The 10,000-nt window shown below is 45.6% G+C and overlaps 1 protein-coding gene across 1 annotated transcript in view; it reads left to right on the top strand.

Annotated features, from left to right (window-relative positions):
- Positions 1-7,565: 7,565 nt before the first annotated feature.
- Positions 7,566-10,000, top strand: part of LOC143277700 (sulfotransferase 1B1-like) — a 36,715-nt gene continuing 34,280 nt past the window's right edge. Inside the window, exon 1 of the mRNA XM_076582623.1 lies at positions 7,566-7,707. The gene's annotated coding sequence lies outside the window, so the exon portion shown is untranslated. The remainder of the gene's footprint in view (positions 7,708-10,000) is intronic.

The raw sequence follows: 10,000 nt of genomic DNA on the forward strand, positions 1-10,000 counted from the left end.
AAAAAAAACCTACAGTGTTTATGCGGAAAAGAAGTTAATGTCTATCACATACTTGTCGAGTGTCCCAGAACAAAACTGGACTTTCAAAAACTCACTGACCTGTTTCCACTAAACGTGTTTTTGTCCTTAGAAGATATTTTGATTAATCATTAATTTTATGACACCGACAAAATCACAGAATATTTGAGTCAAAGTCCAGTTGGTATCTACCTTTGATTGATTATGTTTTTGTTATAATGATTAGTAACGAGTGGTAACCCTATCCATTCACAAGGTACACAGCTTCAAGTCAGTGCTGCTTACGCTACCGATTCAGCTAGCACACAGGTGAATAAAAGGTACTTTGGAACAAACCCAGACACTTCCTCAAAAAGGGAAGCGCCGGGCCTGTCCTTATACCGATCATCTGACATGTGCACACAGCAGCAAAGACAGAAGAAATGTGCAAACACAAATAAGCTTTTATTCAAAACTGGCATAGCCTCTTTAATCCTGAACAAACCACACAGAACACATGAACAATACAAAACAAATACATGGTTGCCTCCGTGGTTTTTCAACTGGAAATTAACAAACAATGAGGCCAGGAGATGAAATGATTAACTCTCTCCATACGAACTGCGAAAGAGACGACGTTAACAGCGTTTCAGCCCAATTACCACCATCAAAATATTGCAAGCGGAAGGCTCTTATACTGAAGAGGTGAATGTTGACAAAGAATACCACAATTCTGACGACGGAAGCTAAAGGTTGGGTCATTCAGACACCCACTGAACATCCGAGGGGTCTGTGTAGAGGAGAAGAGAGGACTGGCCGTACTGAGTGAGTTAACAATATAGAAAGAAATGGTCATAGTGGGACAAGACTATCATACTCTGGATGCCGGCGGTAAGAGTTCACACTGGTCACCACCAGCACCAGCCAGCACCAGATGGTTTTTTTGCTCTGTGTCTTGTACACAAATCAGATCGCTGGCTGGTCAGTCCTAGGGAAGGGAATTCTTTCGATGATACCAGCCATAGCCGAGTGGTTAAAGCGTTGGACTTTCGATCTGAGGGTCCCGGGTTCGAATCACGGTGACGGCGCCTGGTGGGTAAAGGGTGGAGATTTTTCCGATCTCCCAGGTCAACATATGTGCAGACCTTGCCAGTGCCTAAACCCCCTTCGTGTGTATACACAAGCATAAGATCAAATACGCACGTTAAAGATCCTGTAATCCATGTCAGCGTTCGGTGGGTTATGGAAACAAGAACATACCCAGCATGCACACCCCCGAAAAGCGGAGTATGGCTGCCTACACGGCGGGGTAAAAACGGTCATTCACGTAAAAAGCCCACTCGCGTATATACGAGTGAACGTGGGAGTTGAAGCCCACGAACGCAGAAGAAGAAGAAGAAGAAGAAGATGATACCAGCAGCGTGAATCCCTGTTTCATGACGAGCGAAGAAAAACTTATCACTGATGTACAGTGAAACGATACTTTTTGTATTTAATCGGGTTTCTGCCTTGGCAAATCGTCTGTACATTGCTCTAGCAAATTTACATTGTTCTAGCAGATTTTGGAAAGTATCATGACGCATTGAATTGTTTTGTATTCCACTTATTTCTGTAGGTCACTCCACACCTGGGGCCTTGAATGACGGAATTCTCCAGTGTGCATGGTACGATTCCAATAAACGGGGTGAACAATTTGCAATGTTTTATGTTTTAAAATCAACCACAATAATATTCATGTTTTTGTGTTGTTGTTTTTTTGGCTTTAAAATCCACCACCATAATATTCGTTTCCTCCGTCTGTGGAGCCCTGTATTGTTTTCTCGCTGACGGCAACTGGCTGTGTCTGACTGAAGTGTGTTGCTGTGTCTGACTGAAGTGTGTTGCTGTGTCAGGCTGACGGTAGCTGGCTGTGTCTGACTGAAGTGTGTTGCTGTGTCTGACTGAAGTGTGTTGCTGTGTCAGGCTGACGGTAACTGGTTGTGTCTGACTGAAGTGTGTTGCTGTGTCAGGCTGACGGCAACTGGCTGTGTCTGACTGAAGTGTGTTGCTGTGTCTGACTGAAGTGTGTTGCTGTGTCAGGCTGACGGCAACTGGCTGTGTCTGACTGAAGTGTGTTGCTGTGTCAGGCTGACGGCAACTGGCTGTGTCTGACTGAAGTGTGTTGCTGTGTCTGACTGAAGTGTGTTGCTGTGTCAGGCTGACGGCAACTGGTTGTGTCTGACTGAAGTGTGTTGCTGTGTCTGACTGAAGTGTGTTGCTGTGTCTGACTGAAGTGTGTTGCTGTGTCTGACTGAAGTGTGTTGCTGTGTCTGACTGAAGTGTGTTGCTGTGTCAGGCTGACGGTAACTGGCTGTGTCTGACTGAAGTGTGTTGCTGTGTCTGACTGAAGTGTGTTGCTGTGTCTGACTGAAGTGTGTTGCTGTGTCAGGCTGACGGCAACTGGCTGTGTCTGACTGAAGTGTGTTGCTGTGTCAGGCTGACGGCAACTGGTTGTGTCTGACTGAAGTGTGTTGCTGTGTCAGGCTGACGGCAACTGGCTGTGTCTGGCTGAAGTGTGTTGCTGTGTCAGGCTGAAGTGTGTTGCTGTGTCTGACTGAAGTGTGTTGCTGTGTCTGACTGAAGTGTGTTGCTGTGTCAGGCTGACGGCAACTGGCTGTGTGTGGCTGAAGTGTGTCGCTGTGTCAGGCTGAAGTGTGTTGCTGTGTCAGGCTGAAGTGTGTTGCTGTGTCAGGCTGAAGTGTGTTGCTGTGTCAGGCTGACGGCAACTGGCTGTGTCTGGTTGAAGTGTGTTGCTGTGTCTGACTGAAGTGTGTTGCTGTGTCTGGCTGAAGTGTGTTGCTGTGTCAGGCTGACGGCAACTGGCTGTGTCTGGTTGAAGTGTGTTGCTGTGTCTGACTGAAGTGTGTTGCTGTGTCTGGCTGAAGTGTGTTGCTGTGTCAGGCTGACGGCAACTGGCTGTGTCTGGTTGAAGTGTGTTGCTGTGTCTGACTGAAGTGTGTTGCTGTGTCTGGCTGAAGTGTGTTGCTGTGTCAGGCTGACGGCAACTGGCTGTGTCTGACTGAAGTGTGTTGCTGTGTCTGACTGAAGTGTGTTGCTGTGTCAGGCTGATGGCAACTGGCTGTGTTGCTGTGTCTGACTGAAGTGTGTTGCTGTGTCTGACTGAAGTGTGTTGCTGTGTCAGGCTGACGGTAACTGGCTGTGTCTGACTGAAGTGTGTTGCTGTGTCAGGCTGACGGCAACTGGCTGTGTCTGACTGAAGTGTGTTGCTGTGTCAGGCTGACGGCAACTGGCTGTGTGTGACTGAAGTGTGTTGCTGTGTCAGGCTGACGGCAACTGGTTGTGTCTGGTTGAAGTGTGTTGCTGTGTCTGACTGAAGTGTGTTGCTGTGTCAGGCTGACGGCAACTGGTTGTGTCTGACTGAAGTGTGTTGCTGTGTCTGACTGAAGTGTGTTGCTGTGTCAGGCTGACGGCAACTGGCTGTGTCTGACTGAAGTGTGTTGCTGTGTCAGGCTGACGGCAACTGGCTGTGTCTGACTGAAGTGTGTTGCTGTGTCTGACTGAAGTGTGTTGCTGTGTCAGGCTGATGGCAACTGGCTGTGTCTGACTGAAGTGTGTTGCTGTGTCTGACTGAAGTGTGTTGCTGTGTCAGGCTGATGGCAACTGGCTGTGTTGCTGTGTCAGGCTGACGGCAACTGGTTGTGTCTGACTGAAGTGTGTTGCTGTGTCTGACTGAAGTGTGTTGCTGTGTCAGGCTGACGGCAACTGGTTGTGTCTGACTGAAGTGTGTTGCTGTGTCAGGCTGATGGCAACTGGCTGTGTTGCTGTGTCAGGCTGACGGCAACTGGCTGTGTCTGACTGAAGTGTGTTGCTGTGTCTGACTGAAGTGTGTTGCTGTGTCAGGCTGACGGCAACTGGTTATCATCAGCAACTGGCTGGGTTTAGTGTGAATGCAGCCTTAGGCAATAGGTCGTCAAGCTCAACTCTAAAAATAAAAAAATAAAAAAAAATAAAAAAGAGGAATAAATGAGAAATGAATAGCTGTGAGATCAAGGCCAACTGGCTCGTATGCACTGTTCCAAAAATACATGGATTGCACATGCCTTCTTTGAGCCCCTTTGCTCAAATCAGCCATTTTGCTTTGCTTCTTGTGTCAGTATAGCGCGAGGCGGTGACTTCATTTATGTAGCCGAGTGCTCAGCTGGCTTCACGGCAAGCTTTCACTTGCTCGCGGCGTTAGTTTAAGCTGACATCCCTGTGTGTGCCTCCCCTGCAAGTTTGCGCCACGTGTCACTGCACTGTTTTTCCTGTAATAACTTTGGTAGAGAAACCATTGGCAAGTTTCAATCAAGACACAACATTTGGCATGTCGTGGGGGCAAGCATAACACGATTTCATCGAAGATACACGGTTACAGTTCAGAAACTACCACCAGTTAGCAGACGACTTTTCAACGGACTGACGGCCGGATATGAGAAACAATATGGCGTCTAGTTGGCTTCAGCTTTCATGGCTGTAACGGAATTTTTAACTCACTCAGTACGGCCAGTCCTCTCTTCTCCTCTACACAGACCCCTCGGATGTCCAGTGGGTGTCTGAATGATCCAACCTTTAGCTTCCGTCGTCAGAATTGTGGTATTCTTTGTCAACATTCACCTCTTCAGTATAAGAGCCTTTCGCTTGCAATATTTTGATGACGGTAGTTGGGGTGAAAACGCTGTTAACGTCGTCTCTTTCGCCGTTCGTATGGAGAGAGTCAGCGTAAATACGTGGACCTGGGCTATATTCATCTGGCACTCCATTCGAACCATAAAGCACAACAAAAACACGAATCAAAATTTTTTTTGATGAACGAAAACTCTTTTTCTTTGGCTATTTACACTTAATGATATTAATAGATATATAATCAAAGTAAAGATTGTAAAGAAAATAAATGTTCATTTCTTTCCGAACTCATTCAAAGTACACAAAAGGAAACTTCACACACTGCATCGACGGCTGCCCACATGTTCACACCTCCGACGGACACCATTGTACACAGGGCAACCCATCAATGAGTGGTCCGCCCTTCCAGGTTGTCCTTGTGTGTGTGGAGGAGGGAAGTAGAGGAGGTGCAGGGTAATGTGTGGTGTGTGTGTGTGGAGGAGGGGGAGTAGAGGAGGTGCAGGGTAATGTGTGGTGTGTGTGTGGAGGAGAGGGGTAGAGGAGGTGCAGGGTAATGTGTGGTGTGTGTGTGGAGGAGGGGGAGTAGAGGAGGTGCAGGGTAATGTGTGGTGTGTGTGTGGAGGAGGGGGAGTAGAGGAGGTGCAGGGTGATGTGTGGTGTGTGTGTGTGGAGGAGGGGGGTAGAGGAGGTGCAGGGTAATGTGTGGTGTGTGTGTGTGTGTGGAGGAGGGGGTAGAGGAGGTGCAGGGTAATGTGTGTGGTGTGTGTGTGTGTGGAGGAGGGGGGTAGAGGAGGTGCAGGGTAATGTGTGTGGTGTGTGTGTGGAGGAGGGGGGTAGAGGAGGTGCAGGGTAATGTGTGGTGTGTGTGTGGAGGTGCAGGGTAATGTGTGGTGTGTGTGTGGAGGAGGGGGGTAGAGGAGGTGCAGGGTAATGTGTGGTGTGTGTGTGTGGAGGAGGGGGAGTAGAGGAGGTGCAGGGTAATGTGTGGTGTGTGTGTGTGGAGGAGGGGGGTAGAGGAGGTGCAGGGTAATGTGTGGTATGTGTGTGGAGGAGGGGGAGTAGAGGAGGTGCAGGGTAATGTGTGGTGTGTGTGTGTGGAGGAGGGGGGTAGAGGAAGTGCAGGGTAATGTGTGGTGTGTGTGTGGAGGAGGGGGGTAGAGGAGGTGCAGGGTAATGTGTGGTGTGTGTGTGGAGGAGGGGGGTAGAGGAGGTGCAGGGTAATGTGTGGTGTGTGTGTGTGTATGTGTGCTGGAGCTCATGTACGTTTATATGTATTTGACTGTGCTTTCATGTCTGTGAAACTGCATGTTTGGTGCATATCTGTTATGCATGTGTGGGTGTATGTGTGAATGTGTGTCTTCATGTTTTACATTTATTTGCTTATTTATCATCATTGTTGTCTTATTTATTTATTTATTATTATTACTACCACCTTTTTATATAATAATTATTTATTTATTTATTTATTTATTTATTTATGTAAGCTTATCTATTATTTATTCACCTTTTTTCTTTTTTTTTCTCAAGGCCTGACTAAGCGCGTTGGGTTACGCTGCTGGTCAGGCATCTGCTTGGCAGATGTGGCGTAGCGTATATGGATTTGTCCGAACGCAGTGACGCCTCCTTGAGCTACTGAAACTGAAACTGAAACTGAAACCTTGAACTGGCTGCTCTCCCTCAGCAGGTAGTCTCTCGATCCCCTGAGGACGGCAGTGGACCAGCGTCTGCCTTAAATGCTGTTGTCTCGTTCGTCATTTATCAGATGGATTCCCCCGTCTCCTCGACGAAGGCGGCAGTACGTCGCAGGTCCTCCAGTCCTCCGTAGAGCTTGCGGGCCGCTGGGATTGGGTCAGGCCAGGTTTTCTCTCGGAGCACTTGGTGGAGCGGGCAGGACTGCAGCAGATGTTCTGTTGAATGAAGTAAACGTATTTCCGTAAGTCTCCTGACTTAACCAGCTACACCCAAATTGTCTGCCCCCAATGAATACCGATGAACCGTTACATTTATACCAAAAAGCGTTAACATTTTTCAAACATCATACCAAGCAGCTCCCCAAATTATTCAACTTTTAGTAGTATCCACAGCATGAAAAATAATATATTCAACTCACGTTTTTTTGTTGTTGTTGTTTTTTTAAGTAAAACTTTTTTTTCAACATTAAACAGAAACCAGTCTTAAGCGAATATTGAAAAAAATGATCAAGAACAAAAATGTATTTAGTTTCTTCGGCAAAATAAAACAAATCAATGAATACCTTATCTCAGTCAGCCACAATCAGACGATGCTGTTTCCAACGGGAATGCTTCTGGTCCACCGAGTCAAACACCAATGACTGGCATTAGAGAAAAAAAAAAAAAAGTAAATTAAAAAAAATAATAAAAAAATAAAATAAAATAAATAAACCAGTTCAGGGAAACGAAACTGGCCTAACGTTAACAATCAAGTAAATTAAAAAAATTAAAAAAATAAATTTTAAAAAAACCGACATTCACGTGCTTCACAATATATCACACAACTTCAAAACATCAGCTGGGAACCGTTTTGTTCCTGCGTTGAAAAAAAATCTCCTGCATTTTCCAATAGACAACACCAAAATTTTATCAACATGCACAAAAAGATGCTATATTAACTCACTCAGTACGGCCAGTCCTCTCTTCTCCTCTACACGGACCCCTCGGATGTCCAGTGGGTGTCTGAATGACCCAACCTTTAGCTTCCGTCGTCAGAACTGTGGTATTCTTTGTCAACATTCACCCCTTCAGTATAAGAGCGTTCCGCTTGCAATATTTTGATGATGGTAATTGGGCTGAAACGCTGTTAACGTCGTCTCTTTCGCCGTTCGTATGGAGAGAGTTAAAAATTATCACCGACAACACATGTGCAAAGCGATTTGTCACCTTGGCCTAGAGCTATCCAAGTATTTTTAGAACAGTGGCTCGTATGACGGAAAGTTCATGCATAATAGCAGGTGCCCCACTGTTTTGCTGTCTCGGCTACCTCATATCCTTTCTTGGCATTCGTCAGCACATACGCACTCTTCAATCGCAGGTAAGAAAACATTTTGTTGTTGGTTGAACACACACACACACACACACACACACACACACACACACGCACGCACACACACACACACACACACACACACACGACATATATATATATATATATATATATATATATATATATATATATATATATATATGATAGTCGTGTCTGACTATGACCATCAGAACAGCAGAGGAGGCAACTGCTGTTCCGACTATTTATTTTGCGCTAGAATTTGATTATAGTGGAGAGTGTCTTGCCTGCCCCAAGTTACATCCCCACTCTCTCGGCCAAGAGGGTTTTAGGACAGTCGGCGTTGTTGGGATGGTTCCCAAAGGCCAACTAGCCCCACAAGGCTGCAGCACTAAGAGCCAGTGCAATTTTGCCTCCTAGTTTGAGAGTCATATATATATATATATATATATATATATATATATATATATATATATATATTCTTTTTAAAGAATTATCTCGGGTGACCTTGAATACAGCGACTGAGCTCGCGTGACAGTCGAATACGAGCACTTGTTTACTACTTCAGAGGTAGTGGAGACGGGCGCAATAGCCGAGTGGTTAAAGCGTTGGACTGTCAATCTGAGGGTCCCGGGTTCGAATCACGGTGACGGCGCCTGGTGGGTAAAGGGTGGAGATTTCTCCCGACCTCCCAGGTCAACATATGTGCTGACCTGCTTAGTGCCTGAACCCCCTTCGTGTGTATATGCAAGCAGAAGATCAAATACGCACGTTAAAGATCCTGTAATCCATGTCAGCGTTCGGTGGGTTATGGAAACAAGAACATACCCAGCATGCACACCCCCGAAAACGGAGTATGGCTGCCTACATGGCGGGGTAAAAACGGTCATACACGTAAAAGCCCACTCGTGTGCATACGAGTGAACGCAGAAGAAGAAGAGGTAGTGGAATTTTCGACTGTAGTCAGTTGGTAATTGGATCTCTGCGTGTGTGTGTGTGGGGGAGGGGGGGTGGGGTCCGGAGGGGGGAGGGTCATTCTCCTCGGCCTCGCCGTCAGCCAAGCGTTAAGCTGTGTCAGTGGTGTAGTGTAGTGGAGTGTAGTGGAGTGTAGTGTAGTGTGTGTGTCTGCGTTTTTTTGCCCGGTAACACGACGTGTTTTGAGGTATCAGTTTTCGTTTCGTTGCGTGGTTTTTTTTTTTTAGTTTATTCTGCTTTCATTGTTGTTGTTGTTGTTGCTGGTGGTGTTGGTGGGGTCAATTTGTCTGTCTCTGTCTCTGTCTCTGTCTCTCTCTCTCTGTGATGAGTTCATCCAATGTTTAGATCAGAGCCATGCATTTTCTGAATATCAATATCTCAGTACATGTGTGGAAATATTCACTAATTCATTATGTAGCGCTGCTACCTGTAAGTTGGGAACTGCGAGGAAGATAGACACAGAGAGAGAGAGAGTGTGTGTGTGTGTGTGTGTGTGTGAGAGAGAGAGAGAGAGAGAGAGAAGCGATGAATGAATTGTTTGACAGGGAGTGTGAGAAAAAGAAAAGAGTTGTTAAGTGATGTCAGAAGTTTCAAGCGAGTTAAAAGCAAAAAAAAAAACAAAAAAACAAAAAAAAAAACCCCAAAAAAAAACAAAAAAAACATAACGCCACATTAACTAAAGAATGAAAAAGAGTATACTGCAATGAAAAGAGTCAAGAAAACGGTATTCTTCTTCTTCTTCTTCTTCTTCTTCTTCTTCGTTCGTGGGCTGCAACTCCCACGTTCACCCGTATGTACACGAGAATGCTTTTATGCGCATGGCCGGTTTTTTTTTGTTTTTTTTTGTTTTTTTTTTTAACCCCGTCATGTAGGCAGCCATACTCCGTTTTCGGGGGTTAGAAAAGAGTATACTGCAGTGAAAAGAGTCAAAAAAAAAAAAAAAGGGGGGGGGGGAGGGGAGGGGAGGGGGATTCGATGAATAGAGATTAGATAAACAAAAAGCGTCAGTAAATGACCCCAAATTAGTTTGGTCTACACTCGATCAGCTCAGAAAAGCAGTAATTTTGCAATGAAATAACTTCTCTACAATGATTTTGAGCATTTCTTCAGCTTGTGCTTCCAGTGCAGTCGATAACAATGATCAAGATGAGCGACCAGAGATTCACCACGTACGTTCAATGACAGCAAAAACCATCTAAAAAAAAAGTGAAAAAAGAAAAGTGCTGATCCAGAAAGGATAGTTAGTTAAATGTTTAAATATGCTAATTCGTTGGCAATGGATGACGGGCGCAATAGCCGAGTGGTTAAAGCGTTGGACTGTCAATCTGAGGGTCCCGGGTTCGAATCA

The sequence above is a fragment of the Babylonia areolata genome, chromosome 34 (assembly GCF_041734735.1).
Source record: "Babylonia areolata isolate BAREFJ2019XMU chromosome 34, ASM4173473v1, whole genome shotgun sequence".
Taxonomy (NCBI): domain Eukaryota; kingdom Metazoa; phylum Mollusca; class Gastropoda; order Neogastropoda; family Buccinidae; genus Babylonia; species Babylonia areolata.